General features: G+C 33.5%; 11 non-coding genes across 11 annotated transcripts; 6 read left to right on the plus strand and 5 right to left on the minus strand.

Moving 5' to 3' along the window:
* The first annotated feature begins 129 nt into the window (after positions 1-129).
* On the plus strand, positions 130-201 carry TRNAQ-UUG (transfer RNA glutamine (anticodon UUG)). The gene has a single exon. It is a non-coding gene; the product is annotated as a tRNA-Gln (tRNA).
* Positions 202-1,026: 825 nt separating this feature from the next.
* Positions 1,027-1,098, minus strand: TRNAQ-CUG (transfer RNA glutamine (anticodon CUG)). The gene has a single exon. It is a non-coding gene; the product is annotated as a tRNA-Gln (tRNA).
* A 1,548-nt stretch (positions 1,099-2,646) lies between these two features.
* On the plus strand, positions 2,647-2,718 carry TRNAQ-UUG (transfer RNA glutamine (anticodon UUG)). The gene has a single exon. It is a non-coding gene; the product is annotated as a tRNA-Gln (tRNA).
* An 825-nt stretch (positions 2,719-3,543) lies between these two features.
* Positions 3,544-3,615, minus strand: TRNAQ-CUG (transfer RNA glutamine (anticodon CUG)). Its single transcript has one exon. It is a non-coding gene; the product is annotated as a tRNA-Gln (tRNA).
* A 1,548-nt stretch (positions 3,616-5,163) lies between these two features.
* On the plus strand, positions 5,164-5,235 carry TRNAQ-UUG (transfer RNA glutamine (anticodon UUG)). Its single transcript has one exon. It is a non-coding gene; the product is annotated as a tRNA-Gln (tRNA).
* Positions 5,236-6,059: 824 nt separating this feature from the next.
* On the minus strand, positions 6,060-6,131 carry TRNAQ-CUG (transfer RNA glutamine (anticodon CUG)). The gene has a single exon. It is a non-coding gene; the product is annotated as a tRNA-Gln (tRNA).
* Positions 6,132-7,697: 1,566 nt separating this feature from the next.
* TRNAQ-UUG (transfer RNA glutamine (anticodon UUG)) lies at positions 7,698-7,769 on the plus strand. The gene has a single exon. It is a non-coding gene; the product is annotated as a tRNA-Gln (tRNA).
* An 825-nt stretch (positions 7,770-8,594) lies between these two features.
* TRNAQ-CUG (transfer RNA glutamine (anticodon CUG)) lies at positions 8,595-8,666 on the minus strand. Its single transcript has one exon. It is a non-coding gene; the product is annotated as a tRNA-Gln (tRNA).
* Positions 8,667-12,730: 4,064 nt separating this feature from the next.
* Positions 12,731-12,802, plus strand: TRNAQ-UUG (transfer RNA glutamine (anticodon UUG)). The gene has a single exon. It is a non-coding gene; the product is annotated as a tRNA-Gln (tRNA).
* Positions 12,803-13,627: 825 nt separating this feature from the next.
* TRNAQ-CUG (transfer RNA glutamine (anticodon CUG)) lies at positions 13,628-13,699 on the minus strand. Its single transcript has one exon. It is a non-coding gene; the product is annotated as a tRNA-Gln (tRNA).
* A 1,548-nt stretch (positions 13,700-15,247) lies between these two features.
* Positions 15,248-15,319, plus strand: TRNAQ-UUG (transfer RNA glutamine (anticodon UUG)). The gene has a single exon. It is a non-coding gene; the product is annotated as a tRNA-Gln (tRNA).
* The last annotated feature ends 38 nt before the right edge of the window (positions 15,320-15,357 follow it).

The following is a 15,357-nucleotide window of genomic DNA, read 5'->3' on the forward strand; positions in this document are numbered from 1 at the left end:
ACATAGTTCAATAGGCAAAAGTTGAACAGAATAGAAAAGTTATATAATTCTGTTTGTCTTTGACTGTAGAAAATAAAAAATGTGAAATGTCCACATTGCTGCAGCAATTTCCTCCCCTGTCACATGGGAGGTTCCATGGTGAAATGGTTAGCACTTTGGACTTTGAATCCAAGGATCCGAGTTCAAATCTCGGTGGGACCACTTTCATGACTCATGACCAAATCTTTTTCTGTCAAGTGTATTCATAAATATCATAAATCTAACACGGGTAGAGTGAAACATTGATTTATTGATTGTATTTTTAAAGTCTATTTGATGTGAGCAAATGATAGAACTTTTAGAAAACATGGAAATAAAATGGCTCAAAATAATGAGATATTTTGTGAGCTGACTCTGTTTTCTCAACTCATCACAAGAGGCTGATCCAAGATATTACTTGTTTAAATCTTACTGTTATTGATAAGGGGAACACGGAACTTTTTTAATTGGAAAGCCTTCATTAAAAGAAAACTTGAGGAATCAAATTGTGTATTTTGGGGACAGAAGAGATGAACTTTTAAATAACAATCTTGAAATTAAGACACACAGATATTTACACTCTGTTTTTCTAAAGTAGATCCATAACCACAAAGTAGAATCTTTCGAAAGACATGTCAAATGTATTAATCTGAATTCCTCTTTCAAAGAAATTCACAATTAAATGCTCTGTGTAAGTCAAGAATGTTGTCAGATAAGAAATCAGCAAAATGAACTATCTTATTACTGATCATAAAGATGAGAAAGGAAAAGAACCTCTTGCTTAAATTGTGGATGGGAAAGAACAGTTTTTAGTTTTCATCTTCAGTACTTATGTTTATGAATAATTCATTTCTTTATATTGTATTATCACTATCTAGATGGATATAGCCATGTGTACATAGATACATACTTATACGTTGATAAGTTTCAGTATAAAACTTTGACGTTATGTTTTTCCAAGTCCAAATTCTAAGAAATTAGTGAAATATTAAATCTCATAATTCAAGCAGGTCCCACCGAGATTTGAACTCGGATCGCTGGATTCAGAGTCCAGAGTGCTAACCATTACACCATGGAACCCTGCCATACATGAGGGATTTTTCCATTGAGACAAAAGAGAGCGCATCAGTGCGGGGGCTTTTCTTACATTGATGAAAAGATATCTCAGTTGAATGCTCATAGTGTAAAGAGCTATAATGTGATTTGATTCTTTTCAGCTGCATTCTCCATAACAGTGTTAAATGTGCAAACGTTTATCAGGAAATGCAATTTACAAAATAATGATCATATTTGACTGAAGAATATTAAAACATTCTACATTTCCAAACTACTACATCCATTTCTCTGTCTCTCACATGGGTGGCTCCAAAGAGCAACGCTTGGCACTTTGGACTTTGCATGCAAAGGTACCAGTCCAATTCTTTGAGGTACTATTTTACTAATCTCGACCTTTTACATTTCTGTCATCTTTTGTTATTGATAGCTCCAATCCAACACCAGTAGGTTGAAAGAGACAAATGTTGACTCCTTTCAAAATGTCCAACAGCTTGAACAAGTTACAGAAATACGAACTTTATAATACACATAACATCACATTCCTACACAAAATAGTGCGACATTACAAAATCCTATCCTGTTTTTCTCAAATGCATTTCAGAGGGCTGATTCCCAGCATTCCTTTTTGAAGATTTCCACACTATTGATAAGGCGAATATAGCACATTTTGAAAGAGATGTGTTCTTAAATCAAACCTAGAGAACCACAATGACGGTATCATTCAGATAGTACAAATGTTTTTTGTATATTAGTATGGAAATTGTGAAATAAAACATTTCTCATGCTGATTTTCAACAGTCGATCTGCAATCATGAAATATAAGCTTTTGCTTGGAGGCCTCAAAGGTACTGATCTAATTTTCTTTTTTAGAATTATTCACAGATCGTATGATATGCTTTGTACAAATCAACTATGTTGTTAGATCAAAATTGATTAAAAAGTGACTATCTCAATTTCAGGACATATAGAAGAGGAAGGAGAAGAAGCTCATGTTTCAAATGCGGAGAGGCAACAACTGTTCATTATTTTCACCTCTATTAATTATATGTATTTTTATAATGTATATATTTATATTTTCCGATAAATATACATAGACATATAGCGATATATAGGGAGATACATACATATAAGTTGATACGTACAAGTTTATAAGTAAATGAGATGTTTTTCCAATTACTACTTCTAAGAACTGAATGGAAAAAAAATCGTAAAGTTTAGATAAGTCCCACTGAGCTTTGTACTTAGATCCCTGTTTTCAGAGTCCAGATTGACAAGCATAACACCATCAACCCACCTGTACCAGGTTGAGCTTTCCATTTTGGCAGAAGAGATTGCATTCACGGGGGAATCTTATCTTTTATTGCAAAATCTTATCTCACATAAAAAGTACTGTTCAACAGAGTCATAGCGTTACTTGAGTCCTTTGTGCAACATCCTTCCCTAACATAGTTCAATAGGCAAAAGTTGAACAGAATAGAAAAGTTATATAATTCTGTTTGTCTTTGACTGTAGAAAATAAAAAATGTGAAATGTCCACATTGCTGCAGCAATTTCCTCCCCTGTCACATGGGAGGTTCCATGGTGAAATGGTTAGCACTTTGGACTTTGAATCCAAGGATCCGAGTTCAAATCTCGGTGGGACCACTTTCATGACTCATGACCAAATCTTTTTCTGTCAAGTGTATTCATAAATATCATAAATCTAACACGGGTAGAGTGAAACATTGATTTATTGATTGTATTTTTAAAGTCTATTTGATGTGAGCAAATGATAGAACTTTTAGAAAACATGGAAATAAAATGGCTCAAAATAATGAGATATTTTGTGAGCTGACTCTGTTTTCTCAACTCATCACAAGAGGCTGATCCAAGATATTACTTGTTTAAATCTTACTGTTATTGATAAGGGGAACACGGAACTTTTTTAATTGGAAAGCCTTCATTAAAAGAAAACTTGAGGAATCAAATTGTGTATTTTGGGGACAGAAGAGATGAACTTTTAAATAACAATCTTGAAATTAAGACACACAGATATTTACACTCTGTTTTTCTAAAGTAGATCCATAACCACAAAGTAGAATCTTTCGAAAGACATGTCAAATGTATTAATCTGAATTCCTCTTTCAAAGAAATTCACAATTAAATGCACTGTGTAAGTCAAGAATGTTGTCAGATAAGAAATCAGCAAAATGAACTATCTTATTACTGATCATAAAGATGAGAAAGGAAAAGAACCTCTTGCTTAAATTGTGGATGGGAAAGAACAGTTTTTAGTTTTCAGCTTCAGTACTTATGTTTATGAATAATTCATTTCTTTATATTGTATTATCACTATCTAGATGGATATAGCCATGTGTACATAGATACATACTTATACGTTGATAAGTTTCAGTATAAAACTTTGACGTTATGTTTTTCCAAGTCCAAATTCTAAGAAATTAGTGAAATATTATATCTCATAATTCAAGCAGGTCCCACCGAGATTTGAACTCGGATCGCTGGATTCAGAGTCCAGAGTGCTAACCATTACACCATGGAACCCTGCCATACATGAGGGATTTTTCCATTGAGACAAAAGAGAGCGCATCAGTGCGGGGGCTTTTCTTACATTGATGAAAAGATATCTCAGTTGAATGCTCATAGTGTAAAGAGCTATAATGTGATTTGATTCTTTTCAGCTGCATTCTCCATAACAGTGTTAAATGTGCAAACGTTTATCAGGAAATGCAATTTACAAAATAATGATCATATTTGACTGAAGAATATTAAAACATTCTACATTTCCAAACTACTACATCCATTTCTCTGTCTCTCACATGGGTGGCTCCAAAGAGCAACGCTTGGCACTTTGGACTTTGCATGCAAAGGTACCAGTCCAATTCTTTGAGGTACTATTTTACTAATCTCGACCTTTTACATTTCTGTCATCTTTTGTTATTGATAGCTCCAATCCAACACCAGTAGGTTGAAAGAGACAAATGTTGACTCCTTTCAAAATGTCCAACAGCTTGAACAAGTTACAGAAATACGAACTTTATAATACACATAACATCACATTCCTACACAAAATAGTGCGACATTACAAAATCCTATCCTGTTTTTCTCAAATGCATTTCAGAGGGCTGATTCCCAGCATTCCTTTTTGAAGATTTCCACACTATTGATAAGGCGAATATAGCACATTTTGAAAGAGATGTGTTCTTAAATCAAACCTAGAGAACCACAATGACGGTATCATTCAGATAGTACAAATGTTTTTTGTATATTAGTATGGAAATTGTGAAATAAAACATTTCTCATGCTGATTTTCAACAGTCGATCTGCAATCATGAAATATAAGCTTTTGCTTGGAGGCCTCAAAGGTACTGATCTAATTTTCTTTTTTAGAATTATTCACAGATCGTATGATATGCTTTGTACAAATCAACTATGTTGTTAGATCAAAATTGATTAAAAAGTGACTATCTCAATTTCAGGACATATAGAAGAGGAAGGAGAAGAAGCTCATGTTTCAAATGCGGAGAGGCAACAACTGTTCATTATTTTCACCTCTATTAATTATATGTATTTTTATAATGTATATATTTATATTTTCCGATAAATATACATAGACATATAGCGATATATAGGGAGATACATACATATAAGTTGATACGTACAAGTTTATAAGTAAATGAGATGTTTTTCCAATTAATACTTCTAAGAACTGAATGGAAAAAAAATCGTAAAGTTTAGATAAGTCCCACTGAGCTTTGTACTTAGATCCCTGTTTTCAGAGTCCAGATTGACAAGCATAACACCATCAACCCACCTGTACCAGGTTGAGCTTTCCATTTTGGCAGAAGAGATTGCATTCACGGGGGAATCTTATCTTTTATTGCAAAATCTTATCTCACATAAAAAGTACTGTTCAACAGAGTCATAGCGTTACTTGAGTCCTTTGTGCAACATCCTTCCCTAACATAGTTCAATAGGCAAAAGTTGAACAGAATAGAAAAGTTATATAATTCTGTTTGTCTTTGACTGTAGAAAATAAAAAATGTGAAATGTCCACATTGCTGCAGCAATTTCCTCCCCTGTCACATGGGAGGTTCCATGGTGAAATGGTTAGCACTTTGGACTTTGAATCCAAGGATCCGAGTTCAAATCTCGGTGGGACCACTTTCATGACTTAGACCAAATCTTTTTCTGTCAAGTGTATTCATAAATATCATAAATCTAACACGGGTAGAGTGAAACATTGATTTATTGATTGTATTTTTAAAGTCTATTTGATGTGAGCAAATGATAGAACTTTTAGAAAACATGGAAATAAAATGGCTCAAAATAATGAGATATTTTGTGAGCTGACTCTGTTTTCTCAACTCATCACAAGAGGCTGATCCAAGATATTACTTGTTTAAATCTTACTGTTATTGATAAGGGGAACACGGAACTTTTTTAATTGGAAAGCCTTCATTAAAAGAAAACTTGAGGAATCAAATTGTGTATTTTGGGGACAGAAGAGATGAACTTTTAAATAACAATCTTGAAATTAAGACACACAGATATTTACACTCTGTTTTTCTAAAGTAGATCCATAACCACAAAGTAGAATCTTTCGAAAGACATGTCAAATGTATTAATCTGAATTCCTCTTTCAAAGAAATTCACAATTAAATGCTCTGTGTAAGTCAAGAATGTTGTCAGATAAGAAATCAGCAAAATGAACTATCTTATTACTGATCATAAAGATGAGAAAGGAAAAGAACCTCTTGCTTAAATTGTGGATGGGAAAGAACAGTTTTTAGTTTTCAGCTTCAGTACTTATGTTTATGAATAATTCATTTCTTTATATTGTATTATCACTATCTAGATGGATATAGCCATGTGTACATAGATACATACTTATACGTTGATAAGTTTCAGTATAAAACTTTGACGTTATGTTTTTCCAAGTCCAAATTCTAAGAAATTAGTGAAATATTAAATCTCATAATTCAAGCAGGTCCCACCGAGATTTGAACTCGGATCGCTGGATTCAGAGTCCAGAGTGCTAACCATTACACCATGGAACCCTGCCATACATGAGGGATTTTTCCATTGAGACAAAAGAGAGCGCATCAGTGCGGGGGCTTTTCTTACATTGATGAAAAGATATCTCAGTTGAATGCTCATAGTGTAAAGAGCTATAATGTGATTTGATTCTTTTCAGCTGCATTCTCCATAACAGTGTTAAATGTGCAAATGTTTATCAGGAAATGCAATTTACAAAATAATGATCATATTTGACTGAAGAATATTAAAACATTCTACATTTCCAAACTACTACATCCATTTCTCTGTCTCTCACATGGGTGGCTCCAAAGAGCAACAGTTGGCACTTTGGACTTTGCATGCAAAGGTACCAGTCCAATTCTTTGAGGTACTATTTTACTAATCTCGACCTTTTACATTTCTGTCATCTTTTGTTATTGATAGCTCCAATCCAACACCAGTAGGTTGAAAGAGAAAAATGTTGAATCCTTTCAAAATGTTGAATCCTTTCAAAATGTCCAACAGCTTGAACAAGTTACAGAAATACGAACTTTATAATACACATAACATCACATTCCTACACAAAATAGTGCGACATTACAAAATCCTATCCTGTTTTTCTCAAATGCATTTCAGAGGGCTGATTCCCAGCATTCCTTTTTGAAGATTTCCACACTATTGATAAGGCGAACATAGCACATTTTGAAAGAGATGTGTTCTTAAATCAAACCTAGAGAACCACAATGACGGTATCATTCAGATAGTACAAATGTTTTTTGTATATTAGTATGGAAATTGTGAAATAAAACATTTCTCATGCTGATTTTCAACAGTCGATCTGCAATCATGAAATATAAGCTTTTGCTTGGAGGCCTCAAAGGTACTGATCTAATTTTCTTTTTTAGAATTATTCACAGATCGTATGATATGCTTTGTACAAATCAACTATGTTGTTAGATCAAAATTGATTAAAAAGTGACTATCTCAATTTCAGGACATATAGAAGAGGAAGGAGAAGAAGCTCATGTTTCAAATGCGGAGAGGCAACAACTGTTCATTATTTTCACCTCTATTAATTATATGTATTTTTATAATGTATATATTTATATTTTCCGATAAATATACATAGACATATAGCGATATATAGGGAGATACAGACATATAAGTTGATACGTACAAGTTTATAAGTAAATGAGATGTTTTTCCAATTAATACTTCTAAGAACTGAATGGAAAAAAAATCGTAAAGTTTAGATAAGTCCCACTGAGCTTTGTACTTAGATCCCTGTTTTCAGAGTCCAGATTGACAAGCATAACACCATCAACCCACCTGTACCAGGTTGAGCTTTCCATTTTGGCAGAAGAGATTGCATTCACGGGGGAATCTTATCTTTTATTGCAAAATCTTATCTCACATAAAAAGTACTGTTCAACAGAGTCATAGCGTTACTTGAGTCCTTTGTGCAACATCCTTCCCTAACATAGTTCAATAGGCAAAAGTTGAACAGAATAGAAAAGTTATATAATTCTGTTTGTCTTTGACTGTAGAAAATAAAAAATGTGAAATGTCCACATTGCTGCAGCAATTTGCTCCCCTGTCACATGGGAGGTTCCATGGTGTAATGGTTAGCACTTTGGACTTTGAATCCAAGGATCCGAGTTCAAATCTCGGTGGGACCACTTTCATGACTTATGACCAAATCTTTTTCTGTCAAGTGTATTCATAAATATCATAAATCTAACACGGGTAGAGTGAAACATTGATTTATTGATTGTATTTTTAAAGTCTATTTGATGTGAGCAAATGATAGAACTTTTAGAAAACATGGAAATAAAATGGCTCAAAATAATGAGATATTTTGTGAGCTGACTCTGTTTTCTCAACTCATCACAAGAGGCTGATCCAAGATATTACTTGTTTAAATCTTACTGTTATTGATAAGGGGAACACGGAACTTTTTTAATTGGAAAGCCTTCATTAAAAGAAAACTTGAGGAATCAAATTGTGTATTTTGGGGACAGAAGAGATGAACTTTTAAATAACAATCTTGAAATTAAGACACACAGATATTTACACTCTGTTTTTCTAAAGTAGATCCATAACCACAAAGTAGAATCTTTCGAAAGACATGTCAAATGTATTAATCTGAATTCCTCTTTCAAAGAAATTCACAATTAAATGCACTGTGTAAGTCAAGAATGTTGTCAGATAAGAAATCAGCAAAATGAACTATCTTATTACTGATCATAAAGATGAGAAAGGAAAAGAACCTCTTGCTTAAATTGTGGATGGGAAAGAACAGTTTTTAGTTTTCAGCTTCAGTACTTATGTTTATGAATAATTCATTTCTTTATATTGTATTATCACTATCTAGATGGATATAGCCATGTGTACATAGATACATAATTATACGTTGATAAGTTTCAGTATAAAACTTTGACGTTATGTTTTTCCAAGTCCAAATTCTAAGAAATTAGTGAAATATTATATCTCATAATTCAAGCAGGTCCCACCGAGATTTGAACTCGGATCGCTGGATTCAGAGTCCAGAGTGCTAACCATTACACCATGGAACCCTGCCATACATGAGGGATTTTTCCATTGAGACAAAAGAGAGCGCATCAGTGCGGGGGCTTTTCTTACATTGATGAAAAGATATCTCAGTTGAATGCTCATAGTGTAAAGAGCTATAATGTGATTTGATTCTTTTCAGCTGCATTCTCCATAACAGTGTTAAATGTGCAAACGTTTATCAGGAAATGCAATTTACAAAATAATGATCATATTTGACTGAAGAATATTAAAACATTCTACATTTCCAAACTACTACATCCATTTCTCTGTCTCTCACATGGGTGGCTCCAAAGAGCAACGCTTGGCACTTTGGACTTTGCATGCAAAGGTACCAGTCCAATTCTTTGAGGTACTATTTTACTAATCTCGACCTTTTACATTTCTGTCATCTTTTGTTATTGATAGCTCCAATCCAACACCAGTAGGTTGAAAGAGACAAATGTTGACTCCTTTCAAAATGTCCAACAGCTTGAACAACTGACAGAAATACGAACTTTATAATACACATAACATCACATTCCTACACAAAATAGTGCGACATTACAAAATCCTATCCTGTTTTTCTCAAATGCATTTCAGAGGGCTGATTCCCAGCATTCCTTTTTGAAGATTTCCACACTATTGATAAGGCGAACATAGCACATTTTGAAAGAGATGTGTTCTTAAATCAAACCTAGAGAACCACAATGACGGTATCATTCAGATAGTACAAATGTTTTTTGTATATTAGTATGGAAATTGTGAAATAAAACATTTCTCATGCTGATTTTCAACAGTCGATCTGCAATCATGAAATATAAGCTTTTGCTTGGAGGCCTCAAAGGTACTGATCTAATTTTCTTTTTTAGAATTATTCACAGATCGTATGATATGCTTTGTACAAATCAACTATGTTGTTAGATCAAAATTGATTAAAAAGTGACTATCTCAATTTCAGGACATATAGAAGAGGAAGGAGAAGAAGCTCATGTTTCAAATGCGGAGAGGCAACAACTGTTCATTATTTTCACCTCTATTAATTATATGTATTTTTATAATGTATATATTTATATTTTCCGATAAATATACATAGACATATAGCGATATATAGGGAGATACATACATATAAGTTGATACGTACAAGTTTATAAGTAAATGAGATGTTTTTCCAATTAATACTTCTAAGAACTGAATGGAAAAAAAATCGTAAAGTTTAGATAAGTCCCACTGAGCTTTGTACTTAGATCCCTGTTTTCAGAGTCCAGATTGACAAGCATAACACCATCAACCCACCTGTACCAGGTTGAGCTTTCCATTTTGGCAGAAGAGATTGCATTCACGGGGGAATCTTATCTTTTATAGCAAAATCTTATCTCACATAAAAAGTACTGTTCAACAGAGTCATAGCGTTACTTGAGTCCTTTGTGCAACATCCTTCCCTAACATAGTTCAATAGGCAAAAGTTGAACAGAATAGAAAAGTTATATAATTCTGTTTGTCTTTGACTGTAGAAAATAAAAAATGTGAAATGTCCACATTGCTGCAGCAATTTCCTCCCCTGTCACATGGGAGGTTCCATGGTGAAATGGTTAGCACTTTGGACTTTGAATCCAAGGATCCGAGTTCAAATCTTGGTGGGACCACTTTCATGACTTATGACCAAATCTTTTTCTGTCAAGTGTATTCATAAATATCATAAATCTAACACGGGTAGAGTGAAACATTGATTTATTGATTGTATTTTTAAAGTCTATTTGATGTGAGCAAATGATAGAACTTTTAGAAAACATGGAAATAAAATGGCTCAAAATAATGAGATATTTTGTGAGCTGACTCTGTTTTCTCAACTCATCACAAGAGGCTGATCCAAGATATTACTTGTTTAAATCTTACTGTTATTGATAAGGGGAACACGGAACTTTTTTAATTGGAAAGCCTTCATTAAAAGAAAACTTGGGGAATCAAATTGTGTATTTTGGGGACAGAAGAGATGAACTTTTAAATAACAATCTTGAAATTAAGACACACAGATATTTACACTCTGTTTTTCTAAAGTAGATCCATAACCACAAAGTAGAATCTTTCGAAAGACATGTCAAATGTATTAATCTGAATTCCTCTTTCAAAGAAATTCACAATTAAATGCACTGTGTAAGTCAAGAATGTTGTCAGATAAGAAATCAGCAAAATTAACTATCTTATTACTGATCATAAAGATGAGAAAGGAAAATAACCTCTTGCTTAAATTGTGGATGGGAAAGAACAGTTTTTAGTTTTCAGCTTCAGTACTTATGTTTATGAATAATTCATTTCTTTATATTGTATTATCACTATCTAGATGGATATAGCCATGTGTACATAGATACATACTTATACGTTGATAAGTTTCAGTATAAAACTTTGACGTTATGTTTTTCCAAGTCCAAATTCTAAGAAATTAGTGAAATATTAAATCTCATAATTCAAGCAGGTCCCACGAGATTTGAACTCGGATCGCTGGATTCAGAGTCCAGAGTGCTAACTATTACACCATGGAACCCTGCCATACATGAGGGATTTTTCCATTGAGACAAAAGAGAGCGCATCAGTGCGGGGGCTTTTCTTACATTGATGAAAAGATATCTCAGTTGAATGCTCATAGTGTAAAGAGCTATAATGTGATTTGATTCTTTTCAGCTGCATTCTCCATAACAGTGTTAAATGTGCAAACGTTTATCAGGAAATGCAATTTACAAAATAATGATCATATTTGACTGAAGAATATTAAAACATTCTACATTTCCAAACTACTACATCCATTTCTCTGTCTCTCACATGGGTGGCTCCAAAGAGCAACAGTTGGCACTTTGGACTTTGCATGCAAAGGTACCAGTCCAATTCTTTGAGGTACTATTTTACTAATCTCGACCTTTTACATTTCTGTCATCTTTTGTTATTGATAGCTCCAATCCAACACCAGTAGGTTGAAAGAGAAAAATGTTGAATCCTTTCAAAATGTCCAACAGCTTGAACAAGTTACAGAAATACGAACTTTATAATACACATAACATCACATTCCTACACAAAATAGTGCGACATTACAAAATCCTATCCTGTTTTTCTCAAATGCATTTCAGAGGGCTGATTCCCAGCATTCCTTTTTGAAGATTTCCACACTATTGATAAGGCGAACATAGCACATTTTGAAAGAGATGTGTTCTTAAATCAAACCTAGAGAACCACAATGACGGTATCATTCAGATAGTACAAATGTTTTTTGTATATTAGTATGGAAATTGTGAAATAAAACATTTCTCATGCTGATTTTCAACAGTCGATCTGCAATCATGAAATATAAGCTTTTGCTTGGAGGCCTCAAAGGTACTGATCTAATTTTCTTTTTTAGAATTATTCACAGATCGTATGATATGCTTTGTACAAATCAACTATGTTGTTAGATCAAAATTGATTAAAAAGTGACTATCTCAATTTCAGGACATATAGAAGAGGAAGGAGAAGAAGCTCATGTTTCAAATGCGGAGAGGCAACAACTGTTCATTATTTTCACCTCTATTAATTATATGTATTTTTATAATGTATATATTTATATTTTCCGATAAATATACATAGACATATAGCGATATATAGGGAGATACAGACATATAAGTTGATACGTACAAGTTTATAAGTAAATGAGATGTTTTTCCAATTAATACTTCTAAGAACTGAATGGAAAAAAAATCGTAAAGTTTAGATAAGTCCCACTGAGCTTTGTACTTAGATCCCTGTTTTCAGAGTCCAGATTGACAAGCATAACACCATCAACCCACCTGTACCAGGTTGAGCTTTCCATTTTGGCAGAAGAGATTGCATTCACGGGGGAATCTTATCTTTTATTGCAAAATCTTATCTCACATAAAAAGTACTGTTCAACAGAGTCATAGCGTTACTTGAGTCCTTTGTGCAACATCCTTCCCTAACATAGTTCAATAGGCAAAAGTTGAACAGAATAGAAAAGTTATATAATTCTGTTTGTCTTTGACTGTAGAAAATAAAAAATGTGAAATGTCCACATTGCTGCAGCAATTTGCTCCCCTGTCACATGGGAGGTTCCATGGTGTAATGGTTAGCACTTTGGACTTTGAATCCAAGGATCCGAGTTCAAATCTCGGTGGGACCACTTTCATGACTTATGACCAAATCTTTTTCTGTCAAGTGTATTCATAAATATCATAAATCTAACACGGGTAGAGTGAAACATTGATTTATTGATTGTATTTTTAAAGTCTATTTGATGTGAGCAAATGATAGAACTTTTAGAAAACATGGAAATAAAATGGCTCAAAATAATGAGATATTTTGTGAGCTGACTCTGTTTTCTCAACTCATCACAAGAGGCTGATCCAAGATATTACTTGTTTAAATCTTACTGTTATTGATAAGGGGAACACGGAACTTTTTTAATTGGAAAGCCTTCATTAAAAGAAAACTTGAGGAATCAAATTGTGTATTTTGGGGACAGAAGAGATGAACTTTTAAATAACAATCTTGAAATTAAGACACACAGATATTTACACTCTGTTTTTCTAAAGTAGATCCATAACCACAAAGTAGAATCTTTCGAAAGACATGTCAAATGTATTAATCTGAATTCCTCTTTCAAAGAAATTCACAATTAAATGCACTGTGTAAGTCAAGAATGTTGTCAGATAAGAAATCAGCAAAATGAACTATCTTATTACTGATCATAAAGATGAGAAAGGAAAAGAACCTCTTGCTTAAATTGTGGATGGGAAAGAACAGTTTTTAGTTTTCAGCTTCAGTACTTATGTTTATGAATAATTCATTTCTTTATATTGTATTATCACTATCTAGATGGATATAGCCATGTGTACATAGATACATAATTATACGTTGATAAGTTTCAGTATAAAACTTTGACGTTATGTTTTTCCAAGTCCAAATTCTAAGAAATTAGTGAAATATTATATCTCATAATTCAAGCAGGTCCCACCGAGATTTGAACTCGGATCGCTGGATTCAGAGTCCAGAGTGCTAACCATTACACCATGGAACCCTGCCATACATGAGGGATTTTTCCATTGAGACAAAAGAGAGCGCATCAGTGCGGGGGCTTTTCTTACATTGATGAAAAGATATCTCAGTTGAATGCTCATAGTGTAAAGAGCTATAATGTGATTTGATTCTTTTCAGCTGCATTCTCCATAACAGTGTTAAATGTGCAAACGTTTATCAGGAAATGCAATTTACAAAATAATGATCATATTTGACTGAAGAATATTAAAACATTCTACATTTCCAAACTACTACATCCATTTCTCTGTCTCTCACATGGGTGGCTCCAAAGAGCAACGCTTGGCACTTTGGACTTTGCATGCAAAGGTACCAGTCCAATTCTTTGAGGTACTATTTTACTAATCTCGACCTTTTACATTTCTGTCATCTTTTGTTATTGATAGCTCCAATCCAACACCAGTAGGTTGAAAGAGACAAATGTTGACTCCTTTCAAAATGTCCAACAGCTTGAACAAGTTACAGAAATACGAACTTTATAATACACATAACATCACATTCCTACACAAAATAGTGCGACATTACAAAATCCTATCCTGTTTTTCTCAAATGCATTTCAGAGGGCTGATTCCCAGCATTCCTTTTTGAAGATTTCCACACTATTGATAAGGCGAACATAGCACATTTTGAAAGAGATGTGTTCTTAAATCAAACCTAGAGAACCACAATGACGGTATCATTCAGATAGTACAAATGTTTTTTGTATATTAGTATGGAAATTGTGAAATAAAACATTTCTCATGCTGATTTTCAACAGTCGATCTGCAATCATGAAATATAAGCTTTTGCTTGGAGGCCTCAAAGGTACTGATCTAATTTTCTTTTTTAGAATTATTCACAGATCGTATGATATGCTTTGTACAAATCAACTATGTTGTTAGATCAAAATTGATTAAAAAGTGACTATCTCAATTTCAGGACATATAGAAGAGGAAGGAGAAGAAGCTCATGTTTCAAATGCGGAGAGGCAACAACTGTTCATTATTTTCACCTCTATTAATTATATGTATTTTTATAATGTATATATTTATATTTTCCGATAAATATACATAGACATATAGCGATATATAGGGAGATACATACATATAAGTTGATACGTACAAGTTTATAAGTAAATGAGATGTTTTTCCAATTAATACTTCTAAGAACTGAATGGAAAAAAAATCGTAAAGTTTAGATAAGTCCCACTGAGCTTTGTACTTAGATCCCTGTTTTCAGAGTCCAGATTGACAAGCATAACACCATCAACCCACCTGTACCAGGTTGAGCTTTCCATTTTGGCAGAAGAGATTGCATTCACGGGGGAATCTTATCTTTTATTGCAAAATCTTATCTCACATAAAAAGTACTGTTCAACAGAGTCATAGCGTTACTTGAGTCCTTTGTGCAACATCCTTCCCTAACATAGTTCAATAGGCAAAAGTTGAACAGAATAGAAAAGTTATATAATTCTGTTTGTCTTTGACTGTAGAAAATAAAAAATGTGAAATGTCCACATTGCTGCAGCAATTTGCTCCCCTGTCACATGGGAGGTTCCATGGTGTAATGGTTAGCACTTTGGACTTTGAATCCAAGGATCCGAGTTCAAATCTCGGTGGGACCACTTTCATGACTTATGACCAAATCTTTTTCTGTCAAGTG

Source organism: Lissotriton vulgaris, chromosome 4_1, assembly GCF_964263255.1.
Source record: "Lissotriton vulgaris chromosome 4_1, aLisVul1.2, whole genome shotgun sequence".
NCBI classification, from domain to species: domain Eukaryota; kingdom Metazoa; phylum Chordata; class Amphibia; order Caudata; family Salamandridae; genus Lissotriton; species Lissotriton vulgaris.